General features: G+C 42.0%; 1 long non-coding RNA gene across 1 annotated transcript in view; it reads right to left on the bottom strand.

The window, feature by feature from the left end:
- LOC138760170 (uncharacterized) overlaps positions 1 to 3,297 on the bottom strand; it is a 48,564-nt gene extending 45,267 nt beyond the window's left edge. The window contains exons 1-2 of the long non-coding RNA XR_011355483.1: positions 2,934 to 3,297; positions 1,368 to 1,443 (exon numbers count right to left, since the gene is read on the bottom strand). This is a non-coding gene — a long non-coding RNA (uncharacterized lncRNA). The remainder of the gene's footprint in view (positions 1 to 1,367; positions 1,444 to 2,933) is intronic.
- Between the last annotated feature and the right edge of the window lie 10,143 nt (positions 3,298 to 13,440).

Below are 13,440 nucleotides of genomic sequence, written 5' to 3'. Positions count from 1 at the left end.
GGGTATTTCACGAACCACTTTAATGCTAAAGTGTTTTTTCAGGCCTTTGGGTCACCTAGAATCTCAATCATTCCAGAATCCTTCTTGCTACTCAATTGACCCTGAGGTAATTAGTCTCAAGATAGCTACCAATATCCATCACTCCCATCCCAATAATATCAATTTACACTGTGCATTCAATTCCAAAATTCTCAATCTCATTTTCAAATCACTGTTGAATTACATTCTACCAGATATCGATGATCTCCCCTTTCACAGAATATAGGTATACATCATTCAAAGACTCTCATATTCCACAAATAGAGCACAAGCGTGTAACTGACTAGAACCTGCTACTTTGGATTACTTCTCTAAGCCTTTCATTAATCCTTGCAAAGCCTCAAAAATCATCTGATTTCTTAAGTATTAGCCTATTATAGTTTTATTTTACATGTCTTGTATATTAAGATCAGGATATAAGATATTAATGCATTGTTGATTCATGGCAACAGAACTCCTGACAGATATATATAAATACATAATGATCTTTTCCGTTACAGACTATTTTATGCATAAATATTTTTGAAAACAAACACGTATGCTAATAGCTTATCAACATCTAAAATCATAAAAACTGAATTTCACCAAGATAATTATTCAGCTCAGTTAGCTATCCTTGCTTGGCATCTGTTGGGATTATGTTTGTTAATTGGCTTGGTGTCACCATGAATAGGAAAAAAAACCAGAGACCACATTGCCTTGATGGAAAGCTGATTGTACAATTCAGATGACTGATAACAATAGTTTTTATTATGCATATTTAATTAAATTTCACACTGAAGCAAGTTAAATAAGACATGAAACTAAACAGCCTTTTGCTTGCACAAGCAATCTTTAAACTCATTCGCCACATATCTTCAACCACAGTCTGAAATAATATTTCATTAGTCTTAATATAAATGATCTTCTTGAGATTCCAAAGGCTAAATAGTATATTTAAGAATAAGTTGGTAAGACAATTTATTGTGGCTTAAGTGATGTATTAACTGTCTGTGAAGTTAACAGTCCACAAGAATATAGGTATACATCGTTCAAAGACCATTAAGCTGTTCTCAGAACCTGAATTACCAATAAATAGTTTAGCAATAAAAATAACACAAAAAAGTTTGCTCGTAGCAGAAAAATGGACTTGGATAAAATATCCACGGATTGGGGTGTGACATTTTAATGCAGACACCCAGTAGTTAATTTGTGATATTGACGTTAAATGTAGGAATTGGGCTTGATGTGGACCAACATAACATGATTGGAGTGGACTGGTTAAGGGCTAATCCATAGCAAGAAATTAAGAGTCAGAAGTATGGAATAAAGAGGTAAAAATATCTTACCTCCTTTGAATGATGCACAGCTTGATATGGTGGAGACAGGCATTGTTCCCTGGCTTGGGGGCAGCGAAATGAGCTCCTTCAAGAGATGAAAATAGCTGTTGGAAATTGATCATCTTAGCATTCACAAGCGTGAGGCAATAAATACTGCTTATAACACAAGAGCTCACCATGTCACCCAATCAATATCCTTGATCAGAAACTTAAGTGATGCAGTTTCTGACAACCCAAAGCCTTTCAACTCTCTGATAATGAGTTTATTGTCATACACACCAGTACCATGTCTATGTGCAACAACATTCTTACTTGCTGTAGCCATACAGGTGTGCAAGAGACACCAGCTTCAATATGCCAGTATAGAAAGGGATAAGGTATATTTGTTGTTACGCTCAGTGCAAGAAAATAAAAGTGGCATTTCAATTAGTGCAGACAGATCTTTATGCGGTTCCAGAGTAGATTCTGGTCAGGGTGGTGAGGAGAGCTTCAAGAGGCTGATATTCCTTGGAAACAAAATGGCTCTTGAACCAAGAGTTGCTGGACATCAGTCTTCTCTCCTACACAAAGGTGGAAGTGAGAAGTAGTTGCAACTAGGGTGAGGACAATTCTACCGCTGCTACTGCTTCACAATTCCTCACATAGATATCATCAATGGATAGAACATTGGAGCTTGGCTATATTTATTATATTATGCAGCTTTGTGTGTTCCTGGACACTGATGTAACTAATGAGAAAAGTATACTTTCTGCAGGCGCACCTGTAGATGTTTGATAGTCCTTTGACGATGTGATGAATCTCCTCAGAATTGTTAGAAAGTATAGGCATTGGTGTGCCTCCTTCACAGTTGCTTTGATGTGCTGGCTCCAGGAGAGCTCCTCAGATTGTGGACCTGAAGGTACCAACCCACTCCAACACTGTCCCACCAATGAGGAGAGATGAGTGGTCCCTCACTGTTCCTAAACTTCTGTTCCTAAACTTCACGATAAGCTCCTTGGTCTTAGTGATGTTTAGAACAAGATTGCTGTTCTGACACCATCCAACCAGATTCTCAATCATTCTCGCTCATCATCTCATGTCACTTAACCAACAATGGTAGTGTCATCAGCAGATTTGCAGCTTGTTTTCAAGCTGAACTTGGCTACGCTATCATGAGGGCACTGGAAATGGCACAAAGGACTGAGCATTTAGCCATGAGGTGCCTGTGCCGATAGTCAGCAGGGAGGAGGTAATATTGCTGCTCTGATTGGGGTTTGCTGGTGAGAAAGTCAATAATCCAGTTTCAAAATGAACAAATTGAGACCAAGATTTCCCAGAATGATTAAAAAGGTTAATGGTATGTTGGTGTTAAACACCAAGCTGTAGGCAATGAACAACCTGATCCAGGAGATCTAACATAGATCGGAGGGCCAGCAAGGCGGCATCTGCCATTGACCTAATGTGACGATATGCAAATTGAAGGGGGTCTGGGACCTTTCTGAAATAAGAGTTGACTTGCCCCATAACAAACCTCTCAAAAGCACTTCATCATGGTAGATGCAGGTGCTACAGGCCAATGGTATTCAGGCACATCACCTTGCTTTTCTTGATTGCCGGTATAGCGGATGTCCTTTTGAAGCAGGTGTGGGCCTCAGACCAGAGCAGCAAGAGGTTAAAAATGTCTTTAAAAACTCCAGCCATTTTGTCCTTGCAGAATTCGAGGACGCAGCCTGGTACACCATCTGGGCTGTAGAAAGAATCCCTGGATAGAAAAACTGAGAGGGTAGTGTTACATGGTTCTGTGTTGTATATTGGCCTATGTGTTGTGTGGTTTTAAGTTAAAAAGTGAGAGTTTGCCTTAGAGAGCCAAGGTGAAGGTGGACTGCTGAGAGAGTGGGAGACGGACTGAGCATGTGGAGAAAAATGATCTAAAAAATGTCTGGATTTGGATGATGAACCACCGCTGGGTAGTGCTGTGGAGTGGAAGAAGGCCCAGAGCATGAGTCATGGTATGGAGGACAGTTTAGAATGTTGGGATTTCAAAAAGGATGAATATTCTGAAGGCAGCCAGAAGGATCCAGACTAAGTCAGTGGGTCTCTCTCTGCAAGCAACACAACTTCAAATTTTGTGCTCTCTCTCTCTCTCTCTCTCTCTCTCTCTCTCTCTCTCTCTCTCTCTCTCTCTCTCTCTTCTCTCTCTCTCTCTCTCTCTCTCTCTCTCTCTCTCTCTCTCTCTCTTTCTCTCTCTCTCTCTCTCTCTCTCTCTCTCTCTCAAAGATCTTTTGGCTTCAGTTTACCAAACAAACTGAATTTTGTTTATGATCTTTGCTTTGGTTGAGATCGAAGTTTTGTGAGTCTTGTATATTTTGTGTTTGTTTTGTGTCTAAGTTTTTCTGTGGGCTGGTTGGAAGTGTAGCTTAGACTTTAATTGCATGTGTTATATTTAGGCTGGGGAATTTATTAGTTTTACACTGTTATAGAGATTTGCATAGTAACCAGTGGGCATTGTTATAAAAGGGGGGGGAGGGGATTTTGAATTAAAGTTTGAAGGTGATTTTTTTGTTAATAAAGTAATTGTTCATCTTTACCCCTGTGTGATATGCCTTCTTTGTAGTTACTGGTTTGGTCTTGTAACATAATTTGGGGACCTCGTCCGGGATCAAACCAATTTGAAAGCTTTAGGGATGATTGACTTGTGCTTAGTTATCAGTCTGAGTTTGACTCAATCTCCAGCTTGAAATTAAAAATAAACGGTGAGTGTATAAATTACCAGCAGAAAAACCAGCAACTATGAATATTGACCAGTTCATAGTGAACTCTTCAGTGGTTAATTTAAAAATGACTAAAAAGTCAGAACTGATGGTTATATAGTTGGCAAATTAAAACTTCTTACAATAAGATCTGGGATGAAAAAAAAGGAAATTGCCAGAAAGATTGTTAAGCATTATGTAGGAAAGGGGGTATTTGAAGAAGCTGCATTAGAACAGTTTCCAATGGAGAAAACTTCAGAGGAAGTAAAGTTAGCTTTGAGAAAACTAGAGTTAGTGGAAAAAAGTCAGGCAGAAAGGAAAGCCAAATGGGAAGCAGTAAAGCAGGCAGAAATGGAGGAGAGAGAGAAAGAACAGAAGCATGAGCTAGAACTAGCTGAATTAAAGCTGACCCTAACCCAAGGATAGGGAGAAGCCCAAAACCCACGTGCTGGTCAGGAGGAGAGGTTTCTGGTCAGTAGAGAAGTGAGGTTAGTTCCTCTATTTGAGAAAGCTGAAATAGACCAGTATTTTCAGCATTTTGAGAAAGTAGCTGTAAATTTAAAATGGCCACCAGACCAGTGGTCATTCCTGCTACAAAGTGTTCTTAAAGGGAAAGTCCAACAGGTGTACTTGTGTCTTACTGTACAATAAGCAGGTGATTACAAATTTGTAAAGCTGGCTATAGTCTGATCTTATGAATTAGTCCGAGGCTTATAGACAAAAGTTTAGGAATTTAAAAAAGGAGGCAACCCAATCTTACCTGGATTTTGCTTATAGGAAGGTTGTGTGTTTTGATCGGTGGTGTGCCACAATGAAAGTAGAAAAGAACTTTGATTTATTGAGGGAAATCATTCTGATTGAGGAGATTGAAAGTTGTGTTCCTGATGATATTCAAGTGTACTTGGCAGAGGAAAAATATAAAAATTTGGCAAGAATTGGCTAAATTCGCAGAGGAATATGCTTTAAGCCACAATTCTAAGTGGCCACAAGGAAAACCTTTCAAAGGAATACTGCTGATAATCCAAGAAGAGTAGAAAGAATATCTAGAAGGGAGATTAAAGGAAGAGAGGAAGAGAAATGGGTGAAGGAAAAATTTTTGAGTGTTATTTACCACTATTGACAGGGCACATAATAGCATAATAATTCCTGTACTGAAAAGGAAGACAGAGAGAGTGAGAAAGTTAGGGATATTTTAAAACCATTCATGACTGAAGGTTTCATTTTGGTTGAAGAAGGATCCAATCAAGTGCCAGTTAAAATTCTGTGGGATACTGGAGCAGCCCATTCGCTTGTATTAAGCAACATTTTGAATTTTGGTGAGGAGACGGATACTGGAGATGTGAATTTAATTAAAGGCATTGGTGGTGAAGCAGAGCCTATACTTTTGCACAGAATAGTGATGAAATCAGGTGTAGTTAATGGCCCAGTTATGATAGGGATAAGATTTAGTCTGCCAGTGGATGGAGTTTCTCTTTTGTTAGGGACTGATTTAGCAGAAGGTAAAGTCATACCTGCGGTGAAACTCACAAGTAAACCATTGGTTCATCAGTCCAAAAAGGATTTGGAAATCTATCCTGCGTGTGCCATTACTAGAGCCATGTCTAGAAGAAAGGTAGAGGTGTAGAAAGTCTGTAATGATCCTGTAGTGGAGCCAACCATTGAGGACAAACCTAAGGATCCAGCTTTGCTGTTGTCAAGAGAAGAATTAATAGCCAGACAAAAGCATGATCCTGATCTTGCTGGGATAAGAGATAAGATTCTGTCTAACCAGGAAATTGAAACGGTGCCAGTAGGTTGCTTTGTTCAAGATGGAATATTGATGAGAAAGTGGAGACCACAAGTGATACCTACCAGTGAAAACTGGGAAGAAATAAGGCAAGTTGTAATTTCCAAAACTTACAGGAATTAAATATTGTTGGCTCATAGTACACCTTTTGGATGTCATCTTGGAGTGAAGAAGATGGTAGAAAAGATAAGGAAACAGTTTTATTGGCCAAAATTAAGAAAGGATGTTGTGAACTTGTCAACTGATGGGCAAGCCTAATGAAGGACCACCAGTGGCACCTTTACAACCCATCCCTGCTTTTGGGGGAGCCCTTCTCAAAAGTGATAGTGGATTGTGTTGCCTTCTTTGTGGTTGCTGGTTTGTTCTTGTAACAGTAGTCACTTTGACATTTGGTAATGTGGTTTCCAGAGACTGCAGAAAACAGGTCTTCTAGCAAGCTTACCACTCAGCCTGATGTGTGATTTATAACTAACAATGGATTCACTGGCAAAGCAGCAGAGTTGAATTTGTTTAGTCTTAAGGAAAGTAATTGAAATAATGTTGAATTAAAGAGGGGTACTTTAACATCGAAGATTGTATGGGGAATGGAATTCCGTAAAAATTGGCACATCTGAAATGTGCTCCAAACACCTTAAGTAATTAAAAAGAATTTAAAAGGATTTAATTTGACTGCAAAGGATTATGAGCTTCCATAAGAATAAATAGAGGTCATAACTACACATTATAGTTCATAAGAAATGAATAAACTCTGGATCTAAAACAACAATGTGAGAACTTGCCAAATAGTGAAGATTGAAATCAGTTAAGGTCCAAAGAACTGAATATTCTTGTGCACTGATCATTTATGTGTTATTCTTTGGCTTGGCTTCGCGGACGAAGATTTATGGAGGGGGTAAAAGTCCACGTCAGCTGCAGGCTCGTTTGTGGCTGACAAGTCCGATGCGGGACAGGCAGACACGGTTGCAGCGGTTGCAGGGGAAAATTGGTTGGTTGGGGTTGGGTGTTGGGTTTTTCCTCCTTTGCCTTTTGTCAGTGAGGTGGGCTCTGCGGTCTTCTTCAAAGGAGGTTGCTGCCCGCCAAACTGTGAGGCGCCAAGATGCATGGTTTGAGGCGTTTTCAGCCCACTGGCGGTGGTCAATGTGGCAGGCACCAAGAGATTTCTTTAGGCAGTCTTTGTACCTTTTCTTTGGTGCACCTCTGTCACGGTGGCCAGTGGAGAGCTCACCATATAACACAATCTTGGGAAGGCGATGGTCCTCCATTCTGGAGACGTGACCCATCCAGCGCAGCTGGATCTTCAGCAGCGTGGACTCGATGCTGTCGGCCTCTGCCATCTCGAGTACTTCGACGTTAGGGATGAAAGCGCTCCAATGGATGTTGAGGATGGAGTGGAGACAACGCTGGTGGAAGCGTTCTAGGAGCCGTAGGTGGTGCCGGTAGAGGACCCATGATTCGGAGCCGAACAGGAGTGTGGGTATGACAACGGCTCTGTATACGCTTATCTTTGTGAGGTTTTTCAGTTGGTTGTTTTTCCAGACTCTTTTGTGTAGTCTTCCAAAGGCGCTATTTGCCTTGGCGAGTCTGTTGTCTATCTCATTATCGATCCTTGCATCTGATGAAATGGTGCAGCCGAGATAGGTAAACTGGTTGACCGTTTTGAGTTTTGTGTGCCCGATGGAGATGTGGGGGGGCTGGTAGTCATGGTGGGGAGCTGGCTGATGGAGGACCTCAGTTTTCTTCAGGCTGACTTCCAGGCCAAACATTTTGTGTTATTCACAGCTACAGAAAATGATCAAAAAGGCTAAATGGGAGTTGATGCGATTGTGGAACGAGCTGTCAGCTAAAGTGGTTAATGAAGGCTCAATTTTGACATTTAAGAAGTATTTGGACAGGTCCGTGGATGGGAGAGGTATGGAGGGCTATGGATTGGTTGCAGGCCAGTGGGACTAAGCAAAAAGGGTTCAGCAGAAACTAGAAAGGCTCTTTCTGTGCTGAATGTTCATTGGTTCTAATGCTGTGACAAGATTACTCAGAGTAGAGGATATGCTGTAGCCATATGTAATGCAAAGTACTGTTACTGAGTCCAGAGGACCCCAAAAACCAGAAGCAATAGATATGCACCACAACAAAGGGTTACTTAAACAGAAGTAGTTTTTAATTATAACCATTTACGGAACAGAAACAGGCCATGTCGGCCTTTCAAGTCTGCACTGGTTCACTAGAACAACTCCACTAGCTCAAACCTCCTGCTCACCGCCAATAACCCTCCAACCCCCTCACCTCCATGTACACATCCAACCTTATCTTAAATGACTGAAGTGACCCTGATGCAACTATCTCATTCGGAAGATCATTCCATTCTGCCACCACTCGCTGAGTGAAAAATCCACCTCTAATATTTCTCCTAAAGTGTTTCCCCCTTACCCTTAACTTATGGCCTCTTTTTCCAACTTCCCCTGCCCTCAGGGGAAAAAGTCTGTTTATGACTAGTCTATCTATTCCTTTCATAATTTTAAATACCTCTATCAAGTCCCCTCTTAGTCATCCATGTTCCAATGAATAAAGTCCCAGTGTCCTTAATCTCTCCCTGTAATCCAGATGCTGTAAGCCAGGCAACATCCTTGTAAACCTTCTCTGCACCCTCTCCACCTATCTATATCATTTCTATAATTTGGAGACCAGAACTGAGCACAGTACTCCAAACCCAGCCTCACCAATGCCTTAAACAGCTGCAGCATCACTTCCCAGCTCCTATACTCTATACTATGATTTATGAAGGCCAGCATACCATATGCCTTCTAAACCACTTTGTCTACATGGGAATCCACCTTCAGTGAACTCTGTACCATAACTCCCAGGACCCTTTGCTCCTCTGCGTACCTCAATGCCCTCCCCTTAACTGTCTATGTCCTATTCTGGTTATTTTTACCGAAATGCAACACCTCACACTTGTCTACATTGAATTCCATCTGCCATCTTTCAGCCCACTCTTCCAAACAAATCAAATCCTTCTGTAATCCTCACTATCCACCACTCCCCTATTTTCATATCATCCGCATATTTGCTTATCCAGTTAACCACACCCTCCTCTAAATCATTAATATAGATGATTAACAACAAGAGAGACCCAGCACTGATCCCTGAGGCACCCCACTTGTCACAGGCTTCCAACCTGACATACAGTTGTCCACCATGACTCTCTGCTAACTATCTCCCAGCCACCTCTGAACCTATGTTACAATCTCTCTACTAATTCCTAGTAAGTGAACCTTCCTTATTAACCTTCTATGCGGAACCTTATCAAAAGGCTTACTAAAATCCAAATAGATCACATCCACCGCTCTACCTTCATCCACCTTTTTTATCACTTCCTCAAAAAACTTAACAAGATTCGTCAAACATGACTTTCCTTTTACAAACCCATGCTGGGTGCCCCTAATCAATCCCTGACTATCCAGATATGCATGTATACTATCTCGAAGAATACCCTCCATAACCTTCACCACCACTGAAGTCAATCTTCCTGGCCGATAATTACTTGGCCAACACCTACTGTCTTTTTTGAACAATGGAACAACATTTGCAACCCTTTAATCCTGTGGTACCACACCCTCCTCCAGTGATCTTTGAAAGATCACTGTCAGTGCCCCCGCTATTTGTTCCCTGACCTCCCTTGGAAAAATCCCATCAAGACCAGGAGACTTATCCACCTTAATTGACCCTAGAAGCTCCAAAACTCTCACTTTACTAATCCCTATCCTTTCCATAACTAAGCCCTTTGCCTCTCTTATTTTGTATAGCCCAATGTCCCTTTCCCTTGTGAATACGGACAATATTTCTCCCATCTCATACAGTTCCTGACATAGTTCACTGGTCCCATCATCCAGTGGACCTATTCTATCCTTAATCCTCCTTTTACTGTTCACGTATCTGTAAAAACCCTTAGGATTCACCTTCACCTTATTAGCTATGGACTCCTCATACCTTCTTTTTGCCTTTCTAATTTCCCTCTTAAGGTTCTTCCTGCAATCTAAGTAACGGCCATACATCTTCTCAATCCCTTGTTTTTTTATGTTTGGTATAGGCCTCTCTCTTGTCCCGAACCAACTTCTTAATTTCACCAGAAAACCACAGCTCCCTCAAACCTTTAGTCTTCCCCTTTGGCCTGACTGGAACATAAAGATCTTGTACTCTCAAAATCTCACCCCTAAATGCCCCCCAAATTTCCTCTACATCCTTTCCGGCAAAAAGATCAGCCCACACAACTCTCTGCAAATCCCTTCTCATTTCTCCAAATCTGGCCTTCCCCCACTCGAAGACCTTCAACCTTGGACCCGACCTATCCCTTTCCATCATTAAGCTAAAGCTAATGAACCCATGAACACTGGATGCAAAGTTCTCTCCAACACTTATCTCCGTCACCTGCCCCATTGCAATCCCAAACAACAGATCTAATACTGCTCCCCCTCTAGTTGGCGTCTCAACATATTACTGCAAAAAGCAATCCTGAACTCAATGCATAAATACTAAGCCATCCTGCCCTTTTACTGATGCGTTTCCCAATCTATGTTTGGAAAATTGAAATCCCCAACCAACATTACCCTATTTCTCCTGCACATCTCACCTATTTCCTTGCCCATTTGCTCTTCTATTTCCCTTTCCCCATTTGAAGGCCTATAATATACCCCCATATACCCCTCACCCTTCTTATTTTTCAGCTCTACCTTGCCTCAGCACTGCTGTAATATCCTCCCTGACATGTAATGCCACACCTCCCCCTTTTAATCCACCAACTCTGTCACATCTAAAGCAGCAAAATCCTGGAACATTAATCTGCCAGTCACAACCTTCCTTCAATCATGTCTCGCTAATGGCCACAACATCATAATGCCATATGTCAATCCACACCTTTAGCTCATCCAGCTTCCTTACTATGCTCCTCGCATTAAAATAAATACAACTCAGGGATCTCCTACATCCTACCTTCTGCATATCCTCCTCACTTCCATTCTCACAATTTTCACTACAACATCTTTTTACTACTTCTTCCTTTTCCTCCTTCAAATTATTCAAACTTGTTTCTTTCCTTAGCCTACTAACCCTCACCCTGCTGTCCTGCCTAACTTGAAATCCTGTCCCCAACCATACTAGTTTAAACCCCCCCTGACAGCCCTAGCAAATGCCCCCAGGGGACTGGTCCCTCTGGGATTAAGATGTAACCCATCATTACAGTATAGGTCTCATTTTCCCCAAAAAAAGTCCCAGTGGTCCAAGAACTTGAAACCGTGTCTCTTACTCCACCCCTTTAGCCACGCGTTTAACCTCCACCCAATTCTATTTCTGCCCTCACTGTCACGTGTCACAGGAAGCAATCCAGAGATTACCCCTTTAGTGGTCCTCTTTTCAAGCTCCCTACCCAACTCCCTATACTCATTCTGCAGGACCACTTCCTCTTTTCTTCCAACATCATTGGTACCAACATGTACCACAGCCTCAGGCTCCTCACCCTCCCCTTTTAGGATGTTCTGAACCCGCATAGTCACATCCCGGACCTTGGCACCAGGAAGGCAAACCACCCTCCAGTTTTCCTTATCGCGTCCACAAAAACCTCTATCTGTCTTCCTAACTATTGAATCCCCTATAACTATCGCCCTTTTCCTTTTATCCCTACCTTTCTGGGTCACAGAGGTTGACACCACACCTCTACCCACCATAGTCTGACTATCTCCCTCCTCAGTAATCAAGGTGGAGAACCGATTTCTGAAGATTACAGATTCGGGTGTTTGCACATGAACCTGACCTCTCCCTTTCCTCCTCCTAACTGTAACCCACTGCCCCTCCTCCTGTGGCCCCTGTGTGACCACCTGCCTGTAGCTCTTGTCTACGATAGCCTCACTTTCCCTAATCAGCGAGGGGTCATCGAGCTGCAGGTCACCTTTCAGACCGCCTGTCTTCTCCTTTGACCAGCAGCCTTCCAGTTTGCCAACTTTGTCCTTCTGGAACTGATTTCTGTCTCCTCTCTATCACTATCAAAAAGGCATTTTATTTGCAATATTAAACATGCTTTGAAAGAAATTAAGTTGTTTGAAATCGGAGATAAAAAAGATAACGCTGGAAAAAAAAAACAGCAGGTCAGTTGGGAAGTAACTAACATTCACCACCCTCTCTCAGCCAGAAGCAGAGTCATTTGAATTATTCAATCTGTCCCTGGCCTCTCCCCATCACTGTGCAAACAGTTCTATAAACCACCTGACAAAATAAATAAAGGGTGCAAGAAAAAAAATACAAATGGCCTAAAGTAAGGTAATGTCTGTGGTTCATTGTTCATTCAGGAATCTGATGACAGAGGGGAATGAAATAGACCTTGTGCTGCTGAGTTCTTGTCTTCAGCCTCCTGTTCCTCCTTCCTGATGGCAGCAAAGTGAAGAGGGCCTGGGTGCTGGGGGTCCTTGAGGATAGAGGCTGCTTTCTTAAGTCACCTCCTCTTGTAGGTGTCCTCGATGGAGTGAAGTCGGGTGCCTGTGATGTGATGTCGGAGGCCAAGCTAACAACCCCCTGGAATTTTTTCTTGTCCTGAGAGTTGGCTCCTCCAAACCAGTCAGTGATGCAACCAGCCAGAATGCTCTCCATAGTACACATGTAGAGGTTTATGGGAGTCTTCTGTGACATAACAGATCACCTCAAACATTTTACAATGTATAGACACTGGTGAGCCTTCTTCAAGATTGCAATGACATGGAGGCTCCAGGACAGATCTTCGGAGATATTGACACCCAGGAGTTTGAAGTTCTTGCCCCTCTCCACTGCTGACCATGAGGACTGGTCCCTTGACTTCTTCCAGAAGTCCACAATCATCTCCTTTGTTTTACTAACACAACTGATACATCACTCCACATGCTGATATATCTCCCTCCAGTAGGCTTCCTCATTGCCATCTGAGATTCTACCGACAAGTGAGGTGTCATCGGCAAATTTGTAGATAGCATTTAAATTGTGCCTGGCCACTCAGTCATGGATGTGGAGGGAGTAGAGCAGTGTGCTAAGCACGCATCCTTGAGGTCCGACTGCGTTAATTGTCAGTGAGGAGGAGATGTTTCTAATCATATCGACTGTGGTCTTCAGATGTGGATGAATCCATAGAACTACAGAACACTACAGCACAGAAAATAGACAATTTGGCCCTTCTAATCGGTGTAGACCATTATTCAGTTACTCCCAATAACCTCCGCCCATTCCATACCCTCCAGTCCCTTCCAATCCATGTATCTATTCAATTTATTCTTAAAATTCAAGATCAAGTCTGCACCCACCACAATTCTAGCTCATCTTAAAAAAAAATACATCACTTATTACTTACTTATTACACACAGAAATGGCCATTTGGTCCATTGGTTCTATTCTACCTCCCAAAAGACCAATCCCAGATAACATATTCCCTCTTCCTTTTTACCCCCCACAGCCCTACCATTTATTCTTTCTCACATGTACATGAACCTCCACTTTGATTCTCCTACTTATAATTAGAGGGTCATTTACAATAGTCAATTAACCTATCAGCATGGCTTTG

Source organism: Narcine bancroftii, chromosome 4 (genome assembly GCF_036971445.1).
Source record: "Narcine bancroftii isolate sNarBan1 chromosome 4, sNarBan1.hap1, whole genome shotgun sequence".
Taxonomy (NCBI): domain Eukaryota; kingdom Metazoa; phylum Chordata; class Chondrichthyes; order Torpediniformes; family Narcinidae; genus Narcine; species Narcine bancroftii.
The sequence above is the reverse complement of the archived record's forward strand: the minus strand, read 5'-3'. Positions and strand labels throughout refer to the sequence as shown.